Source organism: Bactrocera dorsalis, chromosome 3 (assembly GCF_023373825.1).
Source record: "Bactrocera dorsalis isolate Fly_Bdor chromosome 3, ASM2337382v1, whole genome shotgun sequence".
NCBI lineage: Eukaryota > Metazoa > Arthropoda > Insecta > Diptera > Tephritidae > Bactrocera > Bactrocera dorsalis.
In genome coordinates this window covers 85,622,273-85,636,146 of record NC_064305.1, presented here as the reverse complement: position 1 = coordinate 85,636,146, position 13,874 = coordinate 85,622,273, and the positions used below count along the sequence as shown (strand labels likewise).

Here is a 13,874-nt window from a genome sequence, read left to right as displayed (position 1 = left end):
TTGTTCAGCCTCGTGTTCGTTACTTTAGGGAATCTTGAGATTTTTGCTTTTGCTTATTTTAACAACTTTTCTGCACCAAGAAAATTAAATTTAAACACTGATTGGTTTTTTGCTTTTGTTTTAGGCGCTTTTCTGCGTATGTATGTATTAATGTGTGTGTAAATTATATTTTACGTTTCGCCGATTTACGCACTGAGACATCACTCAGCGGCTGTGCAGCTCCCGCGAGCTCGTTTGCATTTTTGCTGCATATTTTAAGGCGCGTAAACAAGCGAAATTAAAATAAGTTAGAACTTTGGCATTATTTTTGTCATTTCTCTAAGCAATGCGAGACAGTGGAGACTTTTACTTTAGTTTCCCGAGTATATGTTGCTTTTGTTGTTGTATTTTAGCTACGGCATCGGGCATAAATAACGCGAAATAACAGCGGCTTAAAAAAAAATCTTCATTTTCTTTTATTTACTTTGCGTTTTTTATTTACACGCTTACAAACGCACACACACCCACAAACAGATGCGCACATGCCCTAGCCGCATCATCTTTCTCACTTGGCGTATTAGATTTAGTATAAGTTGATACCCCTTCAAAGTGTTACGTTATTCAGAGTAAATCACTTTTTCTATCTGATAATCTTACTGTGGAAATAAGTGCTATAATCTTAGGCAATGCACGGGATAATAGCTACATCGAGGTCCTTAAAAACATCCGTAGCAAGGTAAATCTTAAAGAAGCAGAGGTTAAGATCAAAGAGATCCGAAAAACAAAAACCGGATGCTTCTGTTAAAGCTGGAGGAGGAATAGTATATAAAAGCCAGCTTCTGCGAGGCACCACTCTTAAGCCTTAAATCAAAGACTACTATAGAGATTAGAGACCTCGACTCACTTACAACAAAAGAGAAAGTAGCAGCGACTGTAAAAGAAGCTGTACAGGACCCTGTTGAAGACTCGACGATTAACATAACAGCGCCTAACACAAGAGAGCAGGTAAGGGTACATATAACGCTCGATCACAATAAGGCTGACGTACTGATGCGACAAGCATGGATTTCGTAAAGGGAAATCTACTCTAACAAATTTACTTGAATCTGTAAACCATGTGTTATTGGCTTTTAGGAAACACAAGCATACGGCTGATACATATACTGACTTCAGCAAAGCTTTCAAAGTAAATTTCTCGATGCTCGCACATAAACTTGTGTTTTTGGGCTTCCAAACCATACTTCTTCAATGGGTATCTTCTAATCTTCATAATAGAACACAAATATTGATATTTGAGGATACTCTTTCAGATTCTGTTAACGTCGCTTCAGTTGTTCCACAAGATAGTCATTTTGGCTCGATTCTGTTCTTAAAGCTCTTTAAATCATATACATATTCCAATTGATGAAAGTTGTCTTTTGCGTTAAGACCTAAAACAATTTGTTTGCTTGGTATGATGGAAGTGGTTCACCATTGAATCTCAAAAATTATAAAAGACGATGTGTTTTCTTCGTAGATCTGAGTTCCGCTCTCCTTATATGATAGAATACTATTTAGTAAAGCAAGTTTTTAACTTTATTGATTTATTAGATGCTATGGACCGTTAGCTTAATTTTAGTTTTCTTATTGAGTCAGTCTTGAAAGTTAATCTCAGTTTTGTTAAACATTAGATTTTAAGAATTTAGAGATCCGTATGTTACTAAGATACTTTTTACTACTTTGGTTGGACAAAAATTGGAATATGGCTCTGTTGCATATAACCCTCGTTACCAAATCCATTCTGGCAAGTTAAAGTTGATTCAGAAGCAATTTTTACTTTTCACTTTAGGTAATTTCCGAAGGGATTCTAGATTGAGATTTCCTTAGAATCCTTAGAACTTATAAATCTACCCAGATTAGATCAGTAAAAGAGGATTGCAACGCGTCCTAGGGTCTATTATTCCATCCAATCCAATCTATCTACACTTACTGGTGGTAGAAGAGTGGTTGCTGTTATATTCTTAGTAAAAATTCTGAATAGGACATTTAGCAGTTCTTTTCTCCTGTCTGAAGTTAAATGTAATATCTCAGTTCGCTTCTCGAGGCAATTTATGCTTTTCCTGTTAAAATCTCCTAGAACAAGTTTTGAACTTAATGAGCCATGCCGTCGCATATGTGAAGATTTTGATTCTCATTCCTGCATATTTGATTCACTTTTCGAAAATAAAAAGACTCCAATGAAAAAAATCATAATAATTGGTTATTTCAAATCTTAGCTGTTGAAATTTTTGTTTCTGTAGCTCAGCAGTTTTAGAACACGACGCTTAAAAAACTCGCTTGTCTTTCATGACTCGGCTGATTCCGCACGTTTGCATATACTCTCCGCTCGTCGGTTGGGCCGTTGGGCGTGAGTAGAGTAAACGTTGGGTTATTGTAATGTAATAACGCGCAGTCCGTAATTAAAAATTCGCTCGTTTCACGCGCCAACGAATGAAAACAAATATTGGCACACCAGCAAATAAACATGAAACAAATAAATAAAATTTGAATACGCAGCATGAAATGCGTTTAACAAGCCGAGATAAAGATAACCGCCGCTGCTGAGTTTACTCACCGATATGCCGCCGCGCTATACAGTAGAGTGGGCAAAAGAAAAAAAGAAATACTTATACCGTGAAATTATCAACCAAAATGTTGGGAAAAATATGGAAAATTGTAAGCTGTTATTATTAATATTAACAGGTGGTTTATTGGATTTTTGAGTTGGCATATACATACATATATGTATGTATAACGTAAAACATATTCTTATTTTGTTTGAGTGTTTAAGCCGCTTTAACAAAGTAATGTATAGTGAAAATGAAATATGGTTCATGTAGGGCGTTTTTTGATCTATAAAATAGTTCTGATATGATTTTTTATTAAGTCGACTTCAAAAGTTAATTCAGGTCAACGTTCAAGCTGGAATCGTAAAAGATAAATTTTACTAATTTTAAAACCTTTTCACTAAATAATGCCTCATCATAAAAGTTTTTCTTTGCCCCATCCTATTATACATATATGTATAGTATATACAGATTTATGGATTCTTCCTTATTTTCGTACACACAGTGTTTATTTATGGATGTACATACATGTAATTATGTTTGTTCGAAGAAGTTAACACCTTCCATTGTTCACTCACTCATTCCCTTACTTCGGCATTTTAAATTCATTCAACTCAATTTCTTACACTGTCTCATAAAAGTAGCCGCACTTGTATAATGTTGTATACGTCATACATATATACATATGTATATGTATTAGGGGGTGTCATTCTGAGGCAACCTTTTTTTTCAACTGAAAAACAGGCTGAAACATTCACCTCCTAATATTAATATTAAGAGCTCATCTTTTGAGTGACTTTTTTCACATTGTCGAAAGTTTTCAGCCTGCTTTTCAGTTGAAAAAAAAGGTTCGCTCAGAATGACACACCCTAATATGTATATGCATTTGTTTGTCAGTGGAATGAAAGCAAAGGTTTAAATTACATTAAATTTTTAATGACTTCCATTTTAACTGCAGACCCTGTCCATAGATAGGTGTAATTAAGCGAAGTTTTTGTGGCAATAATTGCAAGTATTTTGTTGGATTGCCGCGCGGTAACGAGTTAAAAATGTATGTGTTGCTTTAAATTACGGTAATTAATCAATTGTTAACGACTATATGGGTATGAATGAGTATGTTGGGGTCTGAATACTTTTCTCAGTTATTTTGCATTTATGGTGTATACATTCAACAGCTGACTTATAATTGATATTACTGTTTTTGGATCAACTCTTTTTACGCCTCCATATTTTAGCAAATCATATCAAAATCCTAGCGTAATAGAGTTGATAGAAATGATATATTTTTTTTTTTAGGTTATAACTATATTTTATAAAAAGTAAAAAGTCCCAACACCTAGATACGCATAGTAATATTTACTTGAACTAGGTGTTGACTTTGAAATATTTACACCATTTAGGCTAGCTTAGGTGGCTGATCTAGAGAGAACGCACGAGAACTGCTACATGGAGTACTTTTTGAAGCCATAAAAAGATTAAATGTGTGTTCGAACTTTTAAATCAGCAAAACACTTAGCAGGCAAAACCAATTTGCACAGGCGTTTAATTTCCATATCGCCACTCTGCTATATGAGTGTCACTTCTCTGAAGGAAGCTGCACTCCACAGCAATAAATCTACTACTACATTAATGGTTTATGGTCTCATACAAAATTTGGGTCAGTGCGGCATCTTTTTCTTTACTTATTTGTTGGAAACAACTCAACGAAAGTAAGTGAAGGTGGGACATCTAAAAAAAGCTGACAGGTATCAGTTGTTTTAAAAAGTAGATGTAGAATATTTTGATCACGACAAGTTTTCAATGAAATTTTTGAAAAAATCTGAAGAATTGTTGCTTTGTAACGATCTTCATCGTGCAATGCTTCCTCGGTTTCAAATTTTAATGGCCGGCCAGGACTGGTAAAGACAATAGATTATCAAAACATTTTTCCTTTTTTGAAACAATGGAATAATAATCAAATTACGTCATCCTTTGGAAACCCGAACGAATATAATGATAATATAATATAATAGATAAAAGGTTAGGTTAGATGGCTGATCAAAAATCCCATGTGGACTGCTTTATGTAATCCTTTGTGAAGTCAGAAAAGAAGAACTCCGCTCACCTCTAACGGCTTCTTCCCACCCATAGCTCCCTCGTCGTTAAGGAACTACAGAGTTTAGTTTGGCTGGCCACAAAGTTCTATAAAAAGTATACACGCATTGGATTGTAAAATAATATTTTTCATATTAGTTATAATTATGCTGAGATAAGCAGTCTTTACAAAAATATTGGCACACATTTCTTCACTTCAGACTGAAAAATTATATGCAATTCATTTTGATTTGTGATTTCTGATAGTATAGTATTTTGTTCACAAAAGAAGGGTGTTAATACTACAATAGTACTTTGATGGTAAAATAAAAAATTGTGATTTTTATACTGGTAAAAAAAAGTACGGAAACAAAATTTGTCTGATTGAAAGCTTACATTAATATTTGCTACATTGTCAAAAGTAATCACTACCATGTGAAATATAGTTGCCAGTAGTACAATAAAAAAGCGTAGGTCTGTGTGGATCCCGTTAAACAGATACTTCTTTACAGCAGACATTTAAGTAGTTTTGTATTTAGTTTTGATTACTTGTTTAAAATTCGCGTAGCTTGCGGAAAGTCAAGAAGTGAAGTGAAGCAAGCGCTTGAAGTATTTTATGAAGCTCGTGATGAAAGTTTGGCTATTTACAGCTTTGTATTAACAGTTTTGTATTATGCGCCAAATAGATGTACTGGATGGATGTATATAACGGGTGATTTTTTTGAGGTTAGGATTTTCATGCATTAGTATTTGACAGATCACGTGGGATTTCAGACATGGTGTCAAAGAGAAAGATGCTCAGTATGCTTTGACATTTCATCATGAATAGACTTACTAACGAGCAACGCTTGCAAATCATTGAATTTTATTACCAAAATCAGTGTTCGGTTCGAAATGTGTTTCGCGCGCGTGTTTTGTTCAGCGATGAGGCTCATTTCTGGTTGAATGGCTACGTAAATAAGCAAAATTGCCGCATTTGGGGTGAAGAGCAACCAGAAGCCGTTCAAGAACTGCCCATGCATCCCGAAAAATGCACTGTTTGGTGTGGTTTGTACGCTGGTGGAATCATTGGACCGTATTTTTTCAAAGATGCTGTTGGACGCAACGTTACGGTGAATGGCGATCGCTATCGTTCGATGCTAACAAACTTTTTGTTGCCAAAAATGGAAGAACTGAACTTGGTTGACATGTGGTTTCAACAAGATGGCGCTACATGCCACACAGCTCGCGATTCTATGGCCATTTTGAGGGAAAACTTCGGACAACAATTCATCTCAAGAAATGGACCCGTAAGTTGGCCACCAAGATCATGCGATTTAACGCCTTTAGACTATTTTTTGTGGGGCTACGTCAAGTCTAAAGTCTACAGAAATAAGCCAGCAACTATTCCAGCTTTGGAAGACAACATTTCCGAAGAAATTCGGGCTATTCCGGCCGAAATGCTCGAAAAAGTTGCCCAAAATTGGACTTTCCGAATGGACCACCTAAGACGCAGCCGCGGTCAACATTTAAATGAAATTATCTTCAAAAAGTAAATGTCATGAACCAATCTAACGTTTCAAATAAAGAACCGATGAGATTTTGCAAATTTTATGCGTTTTTTTTTTTAAAAAGTTATCAAGCTCTTAAAAAATCACCCTTTACATAGCTATATAAAATAATAGTGCTATATATTCAGTTGCTTTTTAGCTTTTACGACAAAACTTTGCAAAGACAAACGAACAACATAATGTTTTCTTATTGATAACTGAAAGAGTATTAAAAAATGGTTTGTTTTTTAAGGCAAAATGGATGCCAAAATGTAAATTTAGACTGTTTATCAAAGGATTAAAGAACATTAATTTCAAATAAAGCACATACAAATGTAAATACACAGATAATTATTGTTTTCACAAAAATTAAAAAAAAAACGCAAATCATAAATAAACAAGCAAAGCACAAAATAAATTCAACTACGTTCAAATATGTATGTATATCTGCAAATATTCATAGAAAACAATTTTAATTGCGAATTGCTTATCAAAGCATTAAAATTGCAAATAATATCGAACAGAAGTAAATAAAATGCTGCGTAATTTTACAAGGTAAAGCCATAATGTTCAACGTAGTGAAACGAGTGGCAATTAGAATTTGGTGGCAGCAAAAACGATGGCGAATTTCAGTGAAAAATTAAATGTACATTTAAGTAATATAAAGGTATTCACTTAAAACTCTTGCATTAGTGTTAACAAACTTTGGTGTGGTTATTATTGTAGTCATAAAATTCCTTGGAATTTATGAAGTAATTTTTTGTAGAATATTTTTAGGCGTATAAGCCGAGATCTGTCTTTGTAGCACATGAGTGGGAAAAGCAAGGTAGTTTAAGTACTTTTGGTGCTCTCACTTATCAAGTTAAAGAACGTTATATTTTGTCAAATGTAAAATAACGTAACATCCCTTTTCATAGCTTTACAGGCGAAACAGGTTATTATTAATGGTTATATATTGGTTATGTATACCTCATATACCAAAATAGCGTACCAACACTTTTCAAAAGTTTACAGGTGAAGTAAAAACGATATTATAGATACCACTCATATTAAAACAAGATTTGAGTTTTGGTTACAAAATGGTTATATATTGGTTATATGTTGGTTATATTTTCCTCATATATCAAAATAGTGTAACATCACTGTTCATAGCTTTACAGGTGAATTAAAAACTGTATAAAAGAAACCTCTCATATTGAAACAATATTTGATTTTTGGTTATGAATTGGTTATTATTAATGGTTATATATTGGTTATGTATACCACATATACCAAAATAGTGTAACAACACTTTTCAAAAGCTTACAGGCGAAGTAAAAACGATATAATAGAAACAACTCATATTGAAAAAAATTTCAGTTTCGGTTATAAAATGGTTATATATTAGTTATATCTGAAGCTGACAGCTGAAGCTGAAAATTTTATGTTACATACATATACAAGTATGTAATATGATGTAGTGTATCAATTTCGACTTTTTTGGATGATAGCTATTTTTGCGTATTAGGAAGCGATATATTCATATTTGAAACTATGAAAGTTATGTAATAAAATCTAACTGAAAGCACCTTTACTTTATTCTTACATACCTATGAGCAAATATTTAAGATTTTATATATGTTTTACGTCGAATTAGGAACTAATGTTGTTACCGACGATATGGGATTCAGCAGTATACTGATCAAATTTGACTCGGAATCAAAACAACAGGCGCAAGCCGAATGTATACAATTGTTTTTTTCAAGATTGCTACAACCTTCATTATATTCATGTGAAGCTATAACCTCGTAAGTGGTTTCTACGCCAATAAAAAAGAATAAGAAGCTTGATCTCCCCATATCCATTAGCAAGTATTTGACAGCTTTTTGTTTATAAAGCGAAAAGTTTCTGTGACGATTTTTGCCATGGAAAAAAATTGTACGACGAGTTTGCTTAATACTTTTTGTTGCCAATGAAATTACAACTATAGAATCATTTAAAATGTTGCAGAAATATTGTAGGGAGTCTACTTTGTCGTGGACTCAAGTACTTGAGTAGCACAAGCTATTCAGCGAAGCTCCTTTGGTCAGCGAAAATTTGTCTAATGCGAGTCGTTCACCAATCCACTGCTATTAATGACAATTTCTTCGAAAAGTTAAAGAAACAGTGCTTGAAAATCAGCTTGTTGGCATCAGAGAACTAACACAGGGGTTCTCCATATATCTTACTCTTGGCTCGACACATTTTGCTTAATGTTTTGGGTATAATTGTTATAGTTTTGGGTATAAATCTTAATGTTTTGTGTATGTCAATGCTATACCCGTACCAAAAGACCAGAATCTTACGTAAAAATTACGTAGAATAGAGGCCGAAAAAGGGATACTTTACAAACGCTGAGGACTGTTCCCACGACAAGGTCTGTCATATCGACAGAACTCTGCCGCTACAACAACAACATTGCAACATTACTGATAACAAGATATAGGTTTATGAATCTGACGTCGAAGCTTGGCAACAATTTACCAAATGGAGCTCCAGAAATGAGTCGAAACCGAAAAAAAAAAACTAAAATGCGCTGAAGGCACTAAAGAATATCTTAACCGATTTTTATGTGTTTGAAAAGTTGGAGTAAGCGTTGGCAAGCGTGTATTGCTTCAGTTGCCTATTTTGTAGAAGATGATATTGCATTCAATTGAGAATCCTTAAATCCAGATTATGTGCTTATTACAACTCTAGGCAACCATTGTGCTTCTAAACAAAAAGGCCAGTAGAAAAATAAAAATTAATTACAATCGCTTCAAGCAAATTAATACATTAATTTTCAACGAATATATACTTTTTATATAATTTTTTTTTATATTTTTGCTTAATTTCCTTAAAATTTTATATTCCGCTAAACTCTCATGGTTTATTGAAATAAATTTAAATTAAATAAAAACTCTTTAGAATTCACTTGCAAATAAAATTTACTGTCAGTTTGAGTTAAAACACAAAATTCCTTTCAGGTGAATTCGCATCACGCACACACAACAACAGCTATAATTGGCGTTATAATCAGATTGGGCTGAGCGCAAAAGTTGATTTAACGCTAATGATCAGCCATCTTTCAGCCTTTTGCTGCCTTCTTCTTTGTATATGAGTATTTTTTTATAAACGCGTATTGCATTTGTGCGATTCTCCACGCAACTCGGTTGGGAGCGCAGCGCTCGACGCGAAACATACATTTTGCCGCCGGATAGACGCCACCTGTCCGCCGATTCGCACTCAAAATCACAACAGATTTATGCACACACACGCCCACACAGCAGCCAGCAGCGAAATTATAAACAAAACCAACAAACACTGCCAGCTACACCTGTAAACATATACACTTACACATACATATGTGAGCACTCACACGCTTGCACTGCACAAATTTTCGCGAGGATTCGCGCAAACACAATAAATAATGTTTTTATATGACTTGACAGCCAGGCATGTTTGTATGTATGTATGTATGTGCATATCAGCGTGTGTGTGTTCGACTATCTGTTGGTTGGCAGCAGCTACAACTGCCGACGTCGCACATACAGACGCAGCACAGCACAACACTAAAGGTGTGAGATTACACACACACCCACACTTACACTTATATTTTCACACTTATATAACTACATACACATGTGTGTGTGTGTGTATATATGTTTTTTTTTTTAATAAATTTTTCACTTTTTCACCGCGTTTTGCGCGTTTTCCGTGTTATCCAACCGTTCGTTTCAAGTTTTGCCGCGAGACTGAAAATTGTGTTCGCCTGCGTTTCGAGAAAACTGTGTCGTGCTGGGCCAACTTCCTTTGCTGTGCGGAGCTTTTGCGCTGGAACACAACGGAATGGAACAGCATTCAATGCTGTAATGTTCGAAAGTATGTTTGGCGAAGCGCCGGGCCAAGTAAACACTCACACACATACACTCTCATATACATGAAACATCACAATCAACAGTAAGCTTTGTCGGCAGTCACTTGGTCGGCGGTGGCATTCGAAAAACTTGTTGTTCCAGCCATTGTAAACATGTGCACCGCTGACTGCCTGCCAGGCGTTCTGAATACTTCAGGGATGGCGATTATGGCAGCGGCTGGCGGCTGATGGCTGGTGTTCAGTTTGCCGTAGCTGCTGGGTCGACAGACGGGCGCAGCGTTCGGTTTATTGTGTTAGCTGGAACGAAATTTATGTGTGTCACTTATGTTTGTTTGTATGCATATGTGAGTGTGTGTGTGTGTGTTTTTATCAATTCTTGTTGCTGCAATGACACTTGTAGCGTCAAAATGAAAACAAACATTACGTAGACAATATGTTGCAGCAACATGTTGTGGGTGATGTTTTGTCGGCATTCGTATACTTTGCTTTTTATAGCACTATGTGTACCCTGAACAGAGTATTTTACGTTGGAACGAGGCTTATAAAATTCAGAAAGTTACGTCTAAAGACCTATAAAAAGTATTTACGTATGAATTATCAGCATGACAAGCTGTGTCGATTTAACCATGTTCTTCTGTCTATATGTTTGTATGTATATTTTTGAGATATCGAACTGAAATTTTGCACACGCTTTCTTCTACCCAAGATGCTTTTCATTTGTTGAAACCGCCGATATCGGACCACTATAGCATATAGCTACCATACCAACTGTTAGATCTAACTCAGGATAAGATATACGCAGCAATTCGAACATGAATGGAACGACTTGAGGCATTTTACGTCGAGATTTTAGACTGAAAGCATATAGATACAGCTTGAGCAAGAACTGAAGCCGCTTGACCTTCCATGGGCTCTTGGAAAGTTCGAGAAAGATCCGATGTTTTTGAGCCAATTTGACTCAATGGGTATATATCATTGTCACATTTGGAACGAAGAACTACCTGAAAAGATTCAAGAGGTGCCATTTCATCAAGAAAAAGCAATGGTTTGGTGTGATTTGTGAGCCGGTGGAATTATAAGTGCATATTTCTTCAAAAATGATGCCGGTGAGTACGTAACCGCCATGATAATCGCCCATTTGATACCCAAAATGGAAACTCATGATCTAGGTGACACATTTTCTTCCATCTTCCCACACATTGCATCAATCAATTGATTTATTGAGCGATCACTTCCCTAAGCTTATCATTTTACGTTTTGGGTCGGTCAATTGGCCACCAAGAATGTTTGATATTACAACGTTAGACCTTTTCCTGTGGAAATATGTAAAGTCTAAAGTCTTTGCGGACAACCCCCATTCGATTCAGGCCTTCGAGCAGAAATTACCCATGCCATTTGCCAGTTACCAGTCGAAATGCTCGAGCGAGTCAACAAAAATTGGACTCAACGGATGGACCTCCGTTGACCAACATTTGAGAGATAGTCTTCAAAAACTTAATGCCAAAGAATGTTCCTTCGAATGGTAATAAACATTCTCCATTAAATTTGAAGTTTCTGTGTTTTTTTTTTCTTTAAAAAAAGTAGGGAATCTTGAAACGGATGACCCTTTATAAACTAGATATTGTTTATTTCGCATGCAATACTATTTGCGTCAATTTTTATTAACTTCACATGTTCATTAAACGACAATAGCTGTCATTGCAGCGCAGTAGTTTGACATTTCGTTGAAAGGTGTGACACATTTTGACTCTTATTGAAATATCATATTGTACGTTATGAAAATAATAAAACGTATTCGGTTTTTATTCACTATCTACTATCTTAGTTCTGAAAACTCATAATTTTTTTTATCATCTGGAACCTAAATACCACCTGATCAAATATGACTCAGACAGGTTAATTTTAACTGGAAGTGAAGTTTAGTTTGAGGTGAAGTATTCGTCATTTTTTTTGCAAACTTTAAGAGCGATTTGATATCTACGTTTTATACTGCGCATAGTTCCATGAACTCCGAAGCTCCAGAATTTAAGACGAGTTCTAGATAGTGCTGAACATAGACATAAAAAGTGTTTCAGCATATGTCTTATGTCAAATGTATTGCAATTATGCCCATTCGGCTCGCATGTGATGCCATGAGGTTGTAATCTGCCATGTGGCCAATAGCCGCTCGTCAGTCCTTTTGAGATCGTGTGAGTAAGAAGCATGCCGGCTTTCCGTCCGTTCACATGCACATGATCTTGTAATGAAGGCATTCCATCTCGCCCTGATCCGCCTTTCAATACTTTCGGTAATCGTTTTAAGTGACTTTAATATTCCCTATGCTGGTTCGGTAGCCAACTGAATGGTACTTTTTCCCAATCTCATCAGCAGTTTCGGGAAACGAAAACCTTTATAGCCTGGATCCCTGTATATATGCAGCTGCTTTCCTGCTTGTAAGGTCAGTCTCAGATGTAATGCGAGGTGACATTATCAATTGCTAAGCTAAACTACAAAGAGTTCCTGGACGATACTGTAGTATTTCGGAAGCTTGAAGGATCGCCTGAGATCCTGCTCCGAGCTATAGATTCCGGCTTCCACTCCAATAACCATTTTGGAGCCATCTGTATAGATGTTGTAAGTTCCGCTGGCGTGTCGCAGGCTTTTGGCCAAACGCCCTTTTTAGATTGACTTGGCATGTTTTCTTCCAAATAAAGCGTGTGGTCTACTTTGTCCATCATTCTCGCGCTTATTGAGCTATGCTCAAAGGTTCTTGCAATAGAATTCACCTGAGGTGGCCAATCCTGTAGCTGACTTTACCACAGAGCTTTCCACTGCAATGTCAATAGGTGCCTTATTGAGTCATGTTTGTATGAGCTGAGAAGCATTTTTGTAGGCGATAATTTTTGTCAGTCGGGGTGAGATTTGTTCTAAAGATATTTTGCATTAACTCACCTAACACATTAATTTTTTGTTTATGAAGAAAACAGTTTAGTCCATTTGACAGCTGAGACACCAAAACTTCAAGAAAAGTTTTCGAAGCAATTTAAAATCGCGAACATATTATTAGAAATCTCGATTATTGAGTTTAGCTATAAGAATATAGCTTGAAAAGGCACTCCAAAAAACAGAAAGAAATTCTACTCAAAACTAATTCGAGATTCGCCAAAGAGTTTACATGGGTGCATTCAACCGAAACTGAATTTACACAATTTATTCACAAAATATTTAAATTTCTTAGTCATTGACCCAGCAAATATAAATATTCACTTTTGTATTGCCGCACAATTGTTTCAATTTCTTTTCGTTTTCAATACTTTAAATACAAAATATCTTCAAAGTGCATTGCTATTAGCAACCGAAATAGCCAACTAATTCGTTAAATGAAAAGCTAAGAGAATTGCAGCCACAAGAAAGCCAAGAAAGCCACAATTTATTCTTCACACTCGACTGAATTTCGATGTTTATTGAATTCTTTTCGCATTCGCATTAAAATTAATGGAATTCCAGCTTATAAATAGGATGATTTACAAATGTGCAAATACATATATATATATATGCATACATATATTAAGAGGAATACATACTTGTACATACATACATATATACATATGTGGGTATGAACTGAAATGAATTTATAATATATACATGAATTTTTGTTTATAAATAAGGTAAGATATCAACAGCAGCACACATATAAATATCAACACATACACACACATACATATATGTGTGCTTACATTCACACACATGGCATTAAAAAGCACTTGAGGGCCTCAATTTAACGCTCGATGTGTTTATTTCCAATTGAGATTCTATTTCTGCGGTGTTTTTTTTTTTTTTGTTTTGCTCAGTTTG

General features: G+C 35.4%; 1 protein-coding gene across 1 annotated transcript in view; it reads right to left on the bottom strand.

The window, feature by feature from the left end:
* The window catches only part of LOC105227723 (protein qui-1), a gene marked incomplete at its 3' end in the record, with an annotated part of 123,529 nt that extends 113,597 nt beyond the window's left edge, over positions 1-9,932 (bottom strand). The window contains 1 exon segment of the mRNA XM_049453580.1: positions 9,772-9,932.
* Positions 9,933-13,874: the final 3,942 nt, after the last annotated feature.